General features: G+C 38.3%; 1 protein-coding gene across 3 annotated transcripts in view; it reads left to right on the forward strand.

Moving 5' to 3' along the window:
- Cntn3 (contactin 3) overlaps window positions 1-14,832 on the forward strand; it is a 443,276-nt gene that overhangs the window by 31,497 nt on the left and 396,947 nt on the right. The window lies entirely within an intron of this gene.

Below are 14,832 nucleotides of genomic sequence, written 5' to 3' on the forward strand. Positions count from 1 at the left end.
CCCCAACTATGGAGATCCATGCCAGACAATGTTTCTCTCTATGTGAGCACTGCTCTAACTTCATCTGTTTTTAAAAATAAATTCACTGATCAATATCATGAATAATTAAGTGAAAGGAGTTGTGGGATTTGGAACTGTTTTCTTTTTAGTAATTGTAAATTCTATTTCACAAAGCTACAACTCAGTAGCTAGAAAGAACAAAATCTGAGTGACTCCTTATTCATTAAAGAAGAAAAAATAACATGCTTGATAAATGGAGTTCTACAGTGACTGTTGCTTAGAAAAGGTTTTTGCTTAGAGTGCAGAGATTTTTTTTTATGTGTGTTAAATTATGTGAAGAGATTTATATATCCAATCAATTTGTTATTTGAAGAATAATGATAACATCTTCCTGAAATATTTATAAATATGGTTTTCTGGTTCAAGACCAAAACTAGTATCAAACTGAACTAGAGATTTTTATATGCTCAGTACACATTGACAGATTTCCTGATGTCAACCTGTGAACTTCTAGAGAAGTTACTAGAGCTCTGTTCTGCTTTCAGTAAGTTGCAGCTGTAGACTTCTGCATCAGGGACATGTATGGTTTGTCTTAAATGACTCCATCTCCTGCCAGGGTAATTAGGAAGACAGGAAGCAATAAATAAAATACCAGAGCAACTTGTGCATATTTCCCACAAAGGTACAGGAATTTATCCAGGTCATTATGACAGAATATATATTTGGTATTTCTTTTTTATTGGAATTTCCAATTTAATAAGATATCTCTCACTATCAAAATGGGCTTGCTCTTAGCAGATGTTATAATTATACAAACAAGCTAATAATGATTTCTTAACAAAAATACTTACAGTTTTCATTATAGATAGATAGGTATGCCTGTATTATAATGACTTCCTATTACTTTCTCTTGCCTCCTTCCCATGCCTACTGAGCCACTACTTCTTTCTACCTATTCTCTCTTCTATTTTGGTGTCATTGCTTGGCCTCTTCCACCATTCTTGACAACACGGTGATAGGCATATCTCCTGCAGAAGCAATAGCCACAGCAAGGACATGAATGTCATTCTACCTTGTATCTGGAAGAAGGCGTTCCAAAACACTCTTCCTTATCATTTGGCTCTTACATTCTTTCTATCACCTCTTCTTCAATGGTTCCTGAGCCTTGAAAGATGTGATAAAGATGTCTCATTTAATACTTAAAGTTCAACAGTCACTTGTTCTCATCACTCTGATTAGTTTTGAGTTTTCTCAGTTGTCAATGTTATTTGAAAAGAGAGAAGTTTCTCTAAACAAAAGAGAGTGGCATTAATATATGGTCATAACAAGAAATATTTTAAGGGCTCTTTGGTGGCCATAATATATCCATCTTGCCAGATAACAGTATTAGTTTCTTTCTTCCCTAGGGCTTATGACCTCCCCAGCCATGGACTTTTGACTAGGTTTTACATACCAAGAATTAATTCCCTTCTGTGTAGCTGACCTCAAATCCAATCAGAGAGCACTTGGTTACCCCTATAACAGACATGTTACCATTGCACTAGTGGGCACATCTTCCTAGCTGATCAGTTGCATACCTTGTCTGTTCCTGGTTAATACAGTTGATAACTATATTTTCCCCCAGCAGGATACATAGCACTTTTCAGCACTATGAAGGGAGGGGGCTTGTGGCTTAGTTTGAGCTTTATTTCTCAGTGGTCAGCAACAGAAACATGTGGTATCTTTAGTAATAGGGTCTTACCATCTAGTTCTTGTGGGCCGCCAAGAGCCTTGACAAACATCTAGGTTGTTTGGAAGGCCTCAAGGTCCTCCTTGACTAATAGCTCACTAGGAGGTGTCGCACTCACCCCTGGTACTGGGTGTTCCTATAACAATGTAGGGTTTCTGGACACAACATTATGCAGGTCCACAAGGTCTTTCTAATTAAATGATACCATTCGTAAAATAGTGCCAGCCGCTAAACATATCTCAGTATACACAGCTATGCTTCCATATCTATGAAGTCTTGGAAAATGAAAACTTAAGGAACTTTATTTTCTGCATGTATAGAATCAACATTCTATGGCACTTATGAAATTAAAAACAAATCACACTTTCTGACACTAGAGCACTTGATATCTCGTTATACTTATTCTATGTAAATAAGAATTAGATGTTCTCTGAATTAGTGAAAACATTGTCCTATTCCTTCACAAACTTGCATACTTGAAATTCCAGAGAGATGATTCAGCAGTATCTGAGATGAAACTATCAAGAATCTCATGTATTATGTATGTCATACCACAAAAAGTCATTAATTAGCCACAACGCATTATAGGCTCCTTGTCATAAATTGTTCTAAAGTGAAAACAAATTTGCCTAGCTATAAAACTCTCAGTTCATTTGCTTGGCAGAATTTGTGTGACATCTTCCAAACACAAAACAAAACTTAGCCTTCACATCCAATGATATATAAATTAGAGTATTGAGTCAATTTGCATACTCATTTACATTTTACGAAGCTAAGTTTCATTTAAGGCTAAATTTATGCCTGGGACATACTAAGTACTCAATGAATATTGGCTTTATGAAATTAATGAAAGGTAGCAATTGTTGACATAGGGATTTCGTAGGGAGAATTCATGTTCAGCCAATGCATGTGTTATCCAGTTTTGGGGGCTGGGAGATGCTCAATCAGTAAATTACTTGCCTTGCAAGCATGAGGACCAATGTTTGGTCCTCAGAACCCCTGTAAAACTGTTGGGTGTAGTATAGTGTGCTTAAAATCCAAATACTTAGGAGGCAGAGACAGGTAAATCCCTGGGGCTGACTGGCCAGACAACCTAGTTCAATAGGCAAGCTGCAGGCCAGTAAGGAATCCATGTTAACAAAAAGGTAGACAGGCCTAGAGAAATGGCTTAACAGTTAAGGCACTTCCATGCAAAGCCATAGGACCCAGGTTTGATTCACCAGGACCCACATAAGCCAGATGCACAAGGTGGTACATGTGTCTGTAGTTCATTTGCAGTAGCTAGAGGCCCTGGAGTGCCCATTCTCTCTCTCTCATAAATAAAAAAATAAAATAAAATAAAATTTTTAATAAAGGTGATAGCATTTCTGAGGAAGGGTTTCTAACATTGTCTTTTGGTCTCCACACACATGCACATGTGTTATTATACATGTGCACCCCCACTTCCCTGCACATGAGCACATACCCATATGTATAAACAAATCCAGTTTTAATAAAGGTTTGAAAAAAAATAAGCAATATCTTAATGTCTATGGGATTAGGGGAAAATGGTTGTCTCATTTTCTTTAGTTTCTTTAAGAATTATTATATATACAGTGTATCTTGTTTTACTTTTTGAAAAATATTGTCAAGGAGAAATGTTTTTGTCAATTCTTAAGTATAAATTGAGCTTTCTATCCCTGTGAATTGGCACTTACTCCACTCTTTCTCTAAAATCAGTAACCAGTGACCTGTAGGCTCTGCCTGCTGCCCTGACCCCCTCCACTGAGCAGGACAAGTGGCCTGTGTTTGCCCTTTCCTTCCTCTCCCCGCCTATGTTGATTGCTTTCTCTTTCTCCTAGCTGGAGAGGTGTCATCCCTGAAGGGAAAAATTAGCTTCTTAATGTCAAGCCCTGTGTTTGTTCCTGGCCCTTGTTCTTTCTAAACTCTCATGGCACTCAATGATGCTCTCCACCCCTACCTTCCCCGCTTTGACTTTCATCCCCCTGGACTTTGGCATTCTTTTCTGTGCCTCCAACTGCTGCTCCATCTGGTGGTTTTTACTCTGCTTCTCTCCCGCACCCCCTGCCACCCCATGCACTTGATTAGGTTTTCTCAGTCGTAGCCTCAGCTTCAGTGGCCTTTTCTATCTTTCCCACTGAAGACTTCATTCTGCACAGCTCTGGTCCTTCTGTCATCTGATCTATATTCCTGTCTTCCTGCACCGAGTTTCACTGCTGTCCCAGCCACTGTCTACCATCTGAATGTATTTCCAGTGAGCTAAACTTCTCAATGTCTGTGCCTGAACTTATTCTTCTTTCCAAATAGGTCTTTTCCTCTCACACTTGTTTATTTCTCTTTCAGGACAATATATCCCTCCTCTCCATCAGGGAAATCAAAATCTTTGGACTTACCACTGATTCCTTTCTTACCTCCTCTGCTGAGTTACTTATCATGATGAAGTTTTGCACTGCTCCTCAGACCCAGTTTGTTAACCTTTATTATCAGATTACAGTGACCACAGATGCTGTTAACCCTGGTTTTACTTCTCTTCATATCACCCTAGGTGGTCCTGTATGAATTATCTTAGAACAAGGCTGTCTTTCACACCACTTTCTCACTGAAAAACTGTAATAGCTTCCTGCTGCTTGCCGGAAATGTGAAGGAAAAGAAGAAGAAGAAGAAGAAGAAGAAAAAAAAAAAAAAAAGCTGCCACATGGCATTCAAGGCTACAAGGCTACATTGCAACAACAGTAGTATTCCTCCCATTGCTCTTAGAGTCAGTTGTCTTCAACTTCCTCTGTTTAACTCATCATAAATATACGCATATAGAGAAAAAGAGGAAATAAGTAAAAGCTGCACCAAGCTTATTTGATTTCAAAAGAGTCAACAGTACACTATGCATTATAAAAGTAGAAATGTAACATGGGGAACTGGTCATTTTATCTGATGTTTTCATCTGTAAATGGTTGGAGAATGTACGACATAGTCTGTGTTTTGTATATAGTTCTTATAATTAAGCTTGGGTTTCTGGGAGCAAGACAGCAATTAGCTGAAATTTGAGTCATTTTCCTCACATTTGGCATTTGAAATGATAGCTAAGTATTATATTTGTATGTATTTATAGTGCCATTATGAATGTGATAGCTGCAAGTGGGTGCCATCCAATGCCACTGAGACAAAATGCTGGTTAGATTCCCATTAAAGGTTACTGCCAGTGGCATGGGGTTCTGAAACAGTGGTCAATTCTCAGTGATACCTGAACATTAGCAATTCAGTATTCCTTTGATTGATTTTGAGATTGGATCCTTATACAGTCAATTATTTGTACACACAGAAATTGAATTGTTTCCCCTCAAATGACCATCTAATTTGAAAACAAAAAGGAAATTGCATTGCAAGAAAGCTAGCCTCCCTGACCTAAACACTTAAAAGACTCTCATGCAGTCCAATTAATGAGTCAAATAAAATGCCCCTGCATATCTTCCAAATCTGTGAAAGCACCAGAAGCTATGTCTGTGGGCACTGCACAGACATCCTAAGGTAGTTTGAAAGTGTCGCCCTACAAAATTGGGCTTGTTACTTATTCTGCAGTGGGAAGAGCCCTGCTGGAGAAGTAAGGTGTTACTGGTTAGGGGGAGGATCTTCAGCCCAACCCTACTAGGTGTGTTCAGAGCATTTTGTGCTTTCTTGAGTTGGAGTTTGCTTGCTTCACTTGCTTCTGCTTGGATTTGTGGAAATAAGCATCTTATTCAGCTATTGATGGGGTTTCACCTAGATTTTGTAATCATGAAATAAGTTCCTTCCTTCTATAATCCATGTCTGTTGGATGCTTGTCCTAACAATGAGAAGCTTTACTGTAGCACATCGCTTTTCCTCATTGGCTTACCTTCTCCTGGGGCAAGTTCTCAGTTACCTGTGCTCCTCCAATGCTAATCTGTACCTAAAGCTTACATTCTGATCCATATCCATTGTCTGCTTAAATACTCTGTGTTCATTTTGTATATACATGACAGTTGTATATGCTTGTTTTTTCCACATATAGTCTCTTCCTGTATTAGAAAACTACTTTTATTGTTTCTTTTTAAATTTCTATTTATTTATTTGAGTGAGAGGGAATAGCTTGGGAGAGGGAGAGAAAATGGGCATTTCAGGGCCTCTTGGCTCTACATACAAACTTCAGATGCATGAAAAACTTTGTGCATCTGGCTTTAAGTGTATACTGGAGAACTGAACCTGGACCACCAGGTCTTGCCTGTGAGCACCTTTAACCATTGAGCAATCTCCCCATCTCAGAAAGTTACTTTTAGTTACACATGTCACTATCTAAGTCAAACTGAATAAAGCTTCTTCACTTCCCATTATGTACTCACTCTTCAGTGATAACTTCAGAATGATGCCACTTGACAGGGTGAGAATATGTAATTTAACAGCAATCAGTGTACATACATTTGTATCTCTACTTTTCTTCTGTTTTCATATATTACCTAGGTAAGACCAACATAAGTTTGACAAATAGCAAAAGGAGAACATGCCAAACACTGACAAGGGGACACTGGCTATAACACTCATAAGTGCTCCCCCAATAATACACTCCCTCCAGGAGGTGTTAATTCCCAAATCTCCATCAGCTGTGACCCTAACATTCAGAACACCTAAGTTTATGAGGGACACCTGACTCAAACCGCCACAGAGAGTAACTAGCTGAGAGTGATCATCAAAGTCATAACAAGGCAGATATGATGTCAGACCAGTCAATTCCAAAGGGGATCCTTAATTGCATGAAAAAACTACTGGGGGAATGAAATCTGTAACATTTGTTTTCTCTCCCACCATCCCACCTTCCTTTTCTGTCATCTTGATGTGACTTAGATACTATACATTGGAATGTCTTGCTGGAATTGTGCCTTCTTTCATTTATAGGGTAATACTATTTAATGTGTTTGTAATACTGTAGTATTTACAGTGCACCTTCTTATATGTATTCATTGAATCCTACAACAACCTCATGAAATAAGAATAAATATTAAGATCTTAAGTATTTAAGTATTTGTTTATGTATACATTTGTGTGTGTATGTAAGGTTGTATATGGTCACATGTGTGCCTTGTGGCTGTGGAAGTCAGAGAACAACTTCTAGTACTTCTTGTCTCCTTCCACCTATTTTTGTGTCCTGGTCTTTCTTGTCTCTACTGCTTGTGGGTTCCCAGATAAACCTGGCTCTCCCTCCCAGTGCTATAGGCATATTGGAATTTTAGATTGCCTTTGCCTTTATTTGGGCACTATGAAGGATCCGGGCTGGAGAGATGGCTTGGCAGTTAAGGAGCATGCCTGTGAAGCCTGAGGACCTAGGTTTGATTCTCCAGGTCCCACGTAAGCCAGGTGCACATGGTGCCACATCCTTATGGAGTTTGTTTGAAGTGGTTAGAGGCCCTGATGTTCCCATTCTCTCTTTCTCTCTCTCCCTCTCATAAATAAATATATAAATATAAATCTTTTTTTTTTTAAATGTACTGTCCTGTAGGAGGTTTATAAATGGTGAGTGCTGCTCTGGGCTATTACTGTACAGAAATCTGTATAGCATAGTCCTTCCACATGTACAGCATCGCCCTCATTGTTGATGCAAAGAAAAGATAAAGGACATTATTTCTGTTAGGCAAAGGAAGGAGTTTCTGGGGGTCAATATGGATTAAAGAAATAATTGTATATGTTTATGTATGTGAATGTCTGTATATATATTATTACATATATTATATACTGCTATATAATATATAGATTATATATTATACTTCTCCTTGAAGTATTAGTTTATTGATTTTTTTTGTATTTTTCTTATTAAATATTATTTGCATGTTTGGTTAGAAACCTCCCTTATCACTGTAGAAAAACAAACATTTTGATATGTGGTTTTCTCAGATCTGGCTTCTCTGTAGAAAACACATTGCCTGAGGCTCTGCACCCTACTTTGTTCTCTGTCTTGTCCTGTTTCAGCCAAGAAAAGAATATTTTGCTTCCTTTTGTAGTTTCAAGACATATAGCAGCTTGTTACAACTTCCGAAATCTTTGAGGAAATGGAAGTCTGATGCCAAGATAGCCATTTTTCCATTATTCCAGTGGCTTGGTATTCCACATGATTTATTGTAATTTAACAAGAAAGTTATAAGAAAAGAATTTCATACTGTGCTTTGTGGAAAGGTGAAATAAAATGGAATACAATTCTCATTTCTTCTGCTGTAGCTCATTTTGACAGCTAAGAATACTATCTTAAATGGGCATGAGGGGATCACTTTTATCTATATTTACTTGACATTTAAGTATATTTTAGCTTGGTATGAAATTGTAAAATTAATATGCTTCTAAAGACAGGTATTTCTATTTTAATATGATAAAAATCTTATAAAATTAAGTATCTTAGTATTAATTTTACAATTTGCCTTAAGATGTACACATTCTTAATATGTAAGGTTCAAGCATTTTGTGTTCTGGTATTTGGCTTTTCCAAAATAAATTAAGAGGGCTGGAGAGATGGCTTAGCGGTTAAGAGCTTGCCTGTAAAGCCTAAGGACCCCGGTTCGAGGCTCAGTTCCCCAGGACCCACGTTAGCCAGATGCACAAGGGGGCGCACGCGTCTGGAGTTCGTTTGCAGTGGCTGGAAGCCCTGGTGCACCCATTCTTTCTCTCTCTCCCTCTATCTGTCTTTCTCTCTATGTCTGTAGCTCTCAAATAAATAAATAAAAAATGAACAAAAAAAATTTTTAAAAAATAAATTAAGAAAAAAACAACAACAGTATTACTCCACAAGAAATTTTGGAACAATTAAAATACAAAATTTGGTTTAGTTCATTATATTATATATGGAGTTATATTAATTACCATTTCTTCCTTGTCTAAGACATGATTTTAATTAGAGAACTTTAATGCAATTTAAACCCATAAATGTCAGTAAGTGATTAATTCTGAGGTCTGAAAGACTTGATTCCCACAGTTTTAGTACAAAAAATCTCCACTTTGGATTTATACTTGCTTATTCTTCCACAGTAAAATTAATGAGTATTGTATATCCAACTTCGGTTTAAGTCAGACATGAAAGAAGAACAGAATTTACATTTTAGTATCTGTTTCTCCCAAAAATTCTAGCTTAATACTCACAGAGTCAAGATGTGATTTATGGGTAGTGACCCATTGGAGTTCTGAAATCTAATGAACTCTCCATATTTGGAAAACTCTTATCTGCAACATTTTTATGAAACCTAGGTGTGCTGTTTCCAACTTGGTGCATTAAAAAGGAAAGGCAGAGAGCAATCCCACCTGGTTAGATTGGAAAGGGGTAAAGGAGGCCCTCTCTCTTCTTCCTGTATTTTGGATGCTGTGTAAAAACAAGATGCTCCATCCACTGCAAACAGTGTTGAAAGGATTAGCCAACATTTTTGAGGCTCTATAGATAAATGTGGGTGGCATAGGGGAGAACTGCTTTTTAAAAATATTTTATTTATTTATATGAGAGAGAGAAAAAGAGAATGAACACACTACTACAAACAAACTGACACTTATGCCACCTTGTGCATTTGAGTCCTTTGACTTTGCAGGCAAGCACCTTAATGGCTAAGCTAAGCTATCTCTCCAGCCCCAAAACTGATTTTTTTTAATTATATGATTGAAATTCTGGTTCTATCATTTATCTGCCTTGCCAACAACGGTACATCTGTGGACCAGTCTACTATCTCAAATGGGAGTAAAATGTCTATGTGATAGGCATATCATAAAGATCCTATGTAACAAGGAGGTTGGTGATGGCAGGGGAAATCATGGCATGAGCAGACAGGCTGGTGGAAAGTGCTTCTGCCACAGTAGGTGAAAAACATCAGCAAGAGAGTGGGCCCAGCTAACACTGACAAGCTAAGGGCTAATACACCTCAAGGTCCACTCACAGTGACACACTTCGTCCAACAGGACTTTACCTCCCAAATTGCCATCAACTTCATGAACCAAGCCTTCAGAACACGTGAATTTATGGGAGACATCTGATTCAAACCATCATTGGTCACTGTTGCTCCTACTGTGTTTGCTTGAATTCTGTTGTTGTCGTCTTTTGCATATATTAATTATAAAGCCAAGGAAGACCTAGGATTGTGGACACCAACCTGTGATCCACAGCCCACACTCCCAGCCCTCCCATTTGCCTAACTCTCATATATCAAGTCAGCATTTAATGGGCTGGATTTCCCCTACGGCCAGATAGCAGCAAACTAAGGACACCCTCTATACCCAGAACCCCTGGGATTTATTCATATTGGTCACTCTTGGTTTATTTCTCTTCTCTGAGTTGATTTTCCCAGGATGCCCTTGTAAAGACCATAGTAAGTAGTACATAATATGACCCTATCATCAGAGGAGAAAGCTGAAGTTTAAAAGGGACACATTCTGTGGTACAATATTGTAGAGATTTATAGGATAAATACTAAACCAGGATTCAGGACCAGAAACCTATTTGAAGTGTCTGCACTGTCTCTGCTTAGAAAAATTACAATTAATTTTTTTTTTCTTACTGTGACCAAACAGAAGGCTAATGATGAAAAGTAAGCTACAAATGTAGTCAATGCTATCCTGTGCTTCAAGTAAATAATCTTCTCTATCATTTTATTACTTAATACACACATCAAATTTATGTATGCATATATGCATAATTAGTATACAGCAAATGGTATAATCCTTATGTGTTTTATTTTGAAAATTGATTACATCAGATAGTCACAAATGGATACTAACAAATATTTGTAGACTTCTTGCCACCTGAAAATTTCCCTCACCATCATTTCTACTCAGTTCTATTCTGATCCCCATCCCCAAGGAAGCCACTAAAAGAATTCCTACTCTAGTAGAGTTCTGTATATTTTCATACCTTATATGCTTTACTGTTTTTATTTAATAAGTCTAACAAGCATGTATAATGCCCTTACACTGAAAATTACAGACTCTGCTAATGCAAAAAACAAAATATCTAGGTACATGGAGAGAAGTACTATATTCATTTGAAAGATTCAGTATGATAAATGTGTCTGTTTGGTCTATCTATTATTGCATGTATCAGCTGGTCTCATTTCTTCTCGCCTCTCCTGATCTCTTCCTTACTTCTCCTGCCTTCTCTCCTCTTTTGTCTCCTTTTCTTCTTCTCCCTCTCCCTTCTTCCTTCTCTCTTTCTCCCTCCTTCCCTTTTCCTCTCCCTCATCCTCTTCTTCCTTGCTCCTCTGTCTCAGCAAAGAACTACTGTACTCTCTTTTTTTAAATATATTTATTTTTTAATTAGTTTTCTATTCAGCAAATACAGGCAGTTTGGTACCATTATTAGGCTCATCCTTACCTACCCCCTTCCCTCTGGCCCCTCCTTGTTGAGGTATATGGTCATGCCTTGTGGAGTTAGCCCACAGTTACTGGTACGATAAATGTCTCTGCATATCCTGACCCAACATGTGGCTCTGACATTCTTTCTGTCCCCTCTTCCACAAAATATCCCTGAGCTATGTTGGGTTCATTTTTGGTCTGCTTCAGTGATGAGGTGTTGGGGGCCTCTGAGGCTCTGGCTCCCTGATTTGGTAGGAGTTGATTTTTCTCTGTGTTGGTTTCCTCCCCCCTTGTGGATGATATATCATAAATTGTTTTTTCCTTATCTATTGATGGCCATTTGCTTGTTTCTCACACTTGGGTTTGTATTGTTTCCACTATATTTGCTTGTTTCTGTAGTTGTCTTATTTGGCTTATGTAAAATAGAGAACAAAGGATGGGCTATTAGAGTTGTGGACACTAACCTGTGATCCAGAGCACATCTCTGCATCCATCTGCTTTGCCTAACTCTAATACATTAAGCTAGCATTGACTGGCATGAATTCCCCACAGGGACAACTCCCATGCCCAAAGCTCATGAAATTTATTAAGATTAGCCATTCTTGATTGGTTTTGCTGCTCTCACTTGATTTGCCCCAGATGCCCCTGTAAAGGCTGTGATCTATGCCTTCCATCCACCTCTGACCAGCTCTGCTACTTTCCAATTAGATTGCTTTCATTGCAACAGCTTCTCTCTGTCTTCAGTCATCTCTATGTTTTAGGATCCCACAAGTACAAAGGAAAGATTTGTAAATACAGATTGTGTAAATGTCTGTGCACCAGACATTTGGTTGACATTTTTATTTCTCTTCACTAAGTGCCTAAGTACAGGATTTGTGTGTCATATGCCTCTCTTTCTCTCTCTGCTTCTTGCATGGATATGTCCAAGTGCATACCCACACATGTGAACACACACCTTTGATAGGTGTTGGCCAAGGTAGTATCATTTTACATGCCTACCAGCAATACTGGAGATTCCTGACTACATGCCTTGCCAACATTTATCAGTCTTAAAAAATATTAGCCATTCTAAATGAGAAAGAGCATCCTGCTGTGTTTAATTTGCATGACTAATGCTTTTAAGAATCTTTTCATATGCTAATCCATCATTTATATATCTTCTTGGGGAAGTGTTTGCTCAAGTCTATTGCCCATTTGGTTTTTATCTTTTCATCATTTACTTATATAGTCAACATTACAAGTTTAGTGCTTATATTTTCCAGTGCTTTGGCTTGTCTGTTAATTTTGTCCATGATATTTTTATGAGCAGAAACTAACTTCTGAAAAATCTAATTTATCATTTTTTTAAGTTCTGAGATTAATGTTTTGCTTTACATGTTATGGCTATAAAAATTTTCTCTAAGAGGTTGTCATTTTACAAAGTTTTTGATTGGATTCTCTATGCTTAAACCTATGGTCCATGTCAATTGGTGTGTGTGTGTGTGTGTGTGTGTGTGTGTGTGTGTGTGTGTAGAGTTCCGTGCACATTAAGGATCGTTTTTTAAAATAAAGATGTTCATTTTTTCAGCAACAATATTAATAAGACTTAGCACATCATATATTACCTTGGTTTTTCTACATATAAAAAAAAACTAACACATGGGAGTTTATTTTTATTTTTTATTTATTTATTTTTTTTAATTTAATTTATTAGTTTTCTTTTCAGTAAATACAGGCAGTTTGGTACCATGATTTAGGCTCATCTGTGATCTACCCCCTCCCATTAGACCCTCCTTGTTATTGAAAATGGGTCGTGCATTGTGGAGTTAGCCCCCAGTTATTAGTATGATAAATGTCTCTGAAAATCATGACCCAACATGTAACTCTGACATTCTTTCCGCCCCCTCTTCCGCAAGATTTCCCTGAGCCATGTTGGGTTCATTTTTGGTCTGCTTCAGTGCTGAGGTGTTGGGGGCCTCTGAGGCTCTGGCTCTCTGATTTGGTAGGAGTTGATTTTTCTCTGCATTGATCTCCTTCCCCTTTGTGCTGGTATCCAGTTCACAGGAAAACATCACCCTTGCTTATTTCACCAGTTGTCCTTAGTTTCAGTTGGGCCCCTTCTGAGGTATGTTGGGGCAGCTCTCTTCTTAGGATCTGCATCTATCTGGAAAAGAGAAGCAGATTCTCCAATGGAGAGTAAGTTAGCACCCAGAAAATTGAGATAACACTTACTTTTTTGATAGACAGTTTGATAGGTGTAGGCCCTCTTATACCCCGTGATTGATGGTAGCTTGATATTGTAGAGTGGGCTTGTGTTTGGGTATGGTTCTGACTTGTTTCCCAGCTCCAGCTAAGGGTCTAGTACCACTGAGTGGATCAGTTAGCCAAATCAAGAGCAATTGATTCCTCACCATGGCTGTGTACCACTATTGCACTTGTGTGGGTATCACATCCGGTTAATTGTTGCTATTTAGGTTAAACTATGTGTTGCTTGGACAGATCTTGGTCACTTCCCCCAGTCGCCTATGTAGCGCCTTCTGGCACTAGACACGCTGACTGTCTGGGGACTGACTCTCTCCTGGCTTCCAGCCATGTCATTCCATTTTGCGTGTCAGCTGCGTATGGAGTCTTCAGCAATAGGGTCTTACCACTGGCCTTTGGTGGGTCATCAATTACTTTGACAGAAGTCTGTCATTGTTTTGGGAAACCTTGTAGGTTTCTCTGATCAAAATCTCTTTGTGGATGGTAGGCCCAAGCTGGAAGTGGGGGTTACAGGTCAGTGTCCACTAAGAAATTGAGGAAAAAGATAACTAATATACAAGAGTTAGAGAGGAGAGAGATAGAGGGGAGAGGGGGAGAGGGAGTGAAGGAAAATTTAGGAAGTACTTTCCATGATATAGGAATGGAAAAAGACTTCCTGAATAAAACCCCAGTGGCTCAAGTTCTTAAACAGTCACTCAACCATTGGGATCATATGAAGCTGAAGAGTTTCTTTACAGATAAGCATATAATAAACAAAGCCAATAGAATACCCACAGAGTGGGAGAAAATATTTGCAGGTTATCCAACTGATAGAGGCCTTATCTCTAGAATTTACAAAGAACTCAAAAGTCTAAACAATAAGAAGACAAATACCCCACTCACAAAATGGGGCACAGAGTTAACCAGGCAATTCACAGAGGAAGAGATACAAATGGCAAACACACACCTAAGAAAATGTTCATCATCCCTAATCATCAGAGAAATGCAAATTAAAACAACTATGAGATTCCACCTTACCCCAATAAGGATAGCCAACATCAAAAGGTCAAATGAAAATAAATGCTGGTGAGGATGTGGAGAAGCAGGGACACTCATTCACTGTTGGTGGGAATGCAGGATGGTACAACCACTTTGGAAAGCGATATGGAGACTCCTGAAAAAGCTGACTATAGAAATACCAACAGACCCAGTTATACCATTACTGGGCATGTACCCTAAAACCTTCAAACCAAAAGCCAGAGAGATTTGCTCAACCATGTTTGTAGCAGCTCAATTCGTAATAGCTAAAAGCTGGAATCAACCCAGATGTCCATCATTAGAAGAATGGATAACAAAGATGTGGTATATCTACACAATGGAATTCTATACAGCAGTAAGAAAAAACGACATAAAGAAATTTGAGGAAAAATGGTTGAACCTGGAACAGATCATTCTCAGCGAATTTACCCAATCACAGAAAAAAAAATCGACACATAGTATCACTCATCTGCAACACCTAACCTGAATTTGCCCAAGATGCCTTACATACCCAGCAAGTACCTCAT

The sequence above is a fragment of the Jaculus jaculus genome, chromosome 14 (genome assembly GCF_020740685.1).
Source record: "Jaculus jaculus isolate mJacJac1 chromosome 14, mJacJac1.mat.Y.cur, whole genome shotgun sequence".
NCBI lineage: Eukaryota > Metazoa > Chordata > Mammalia > Rodentia > Dipodidae > Jaculus > Jaculus jaculus.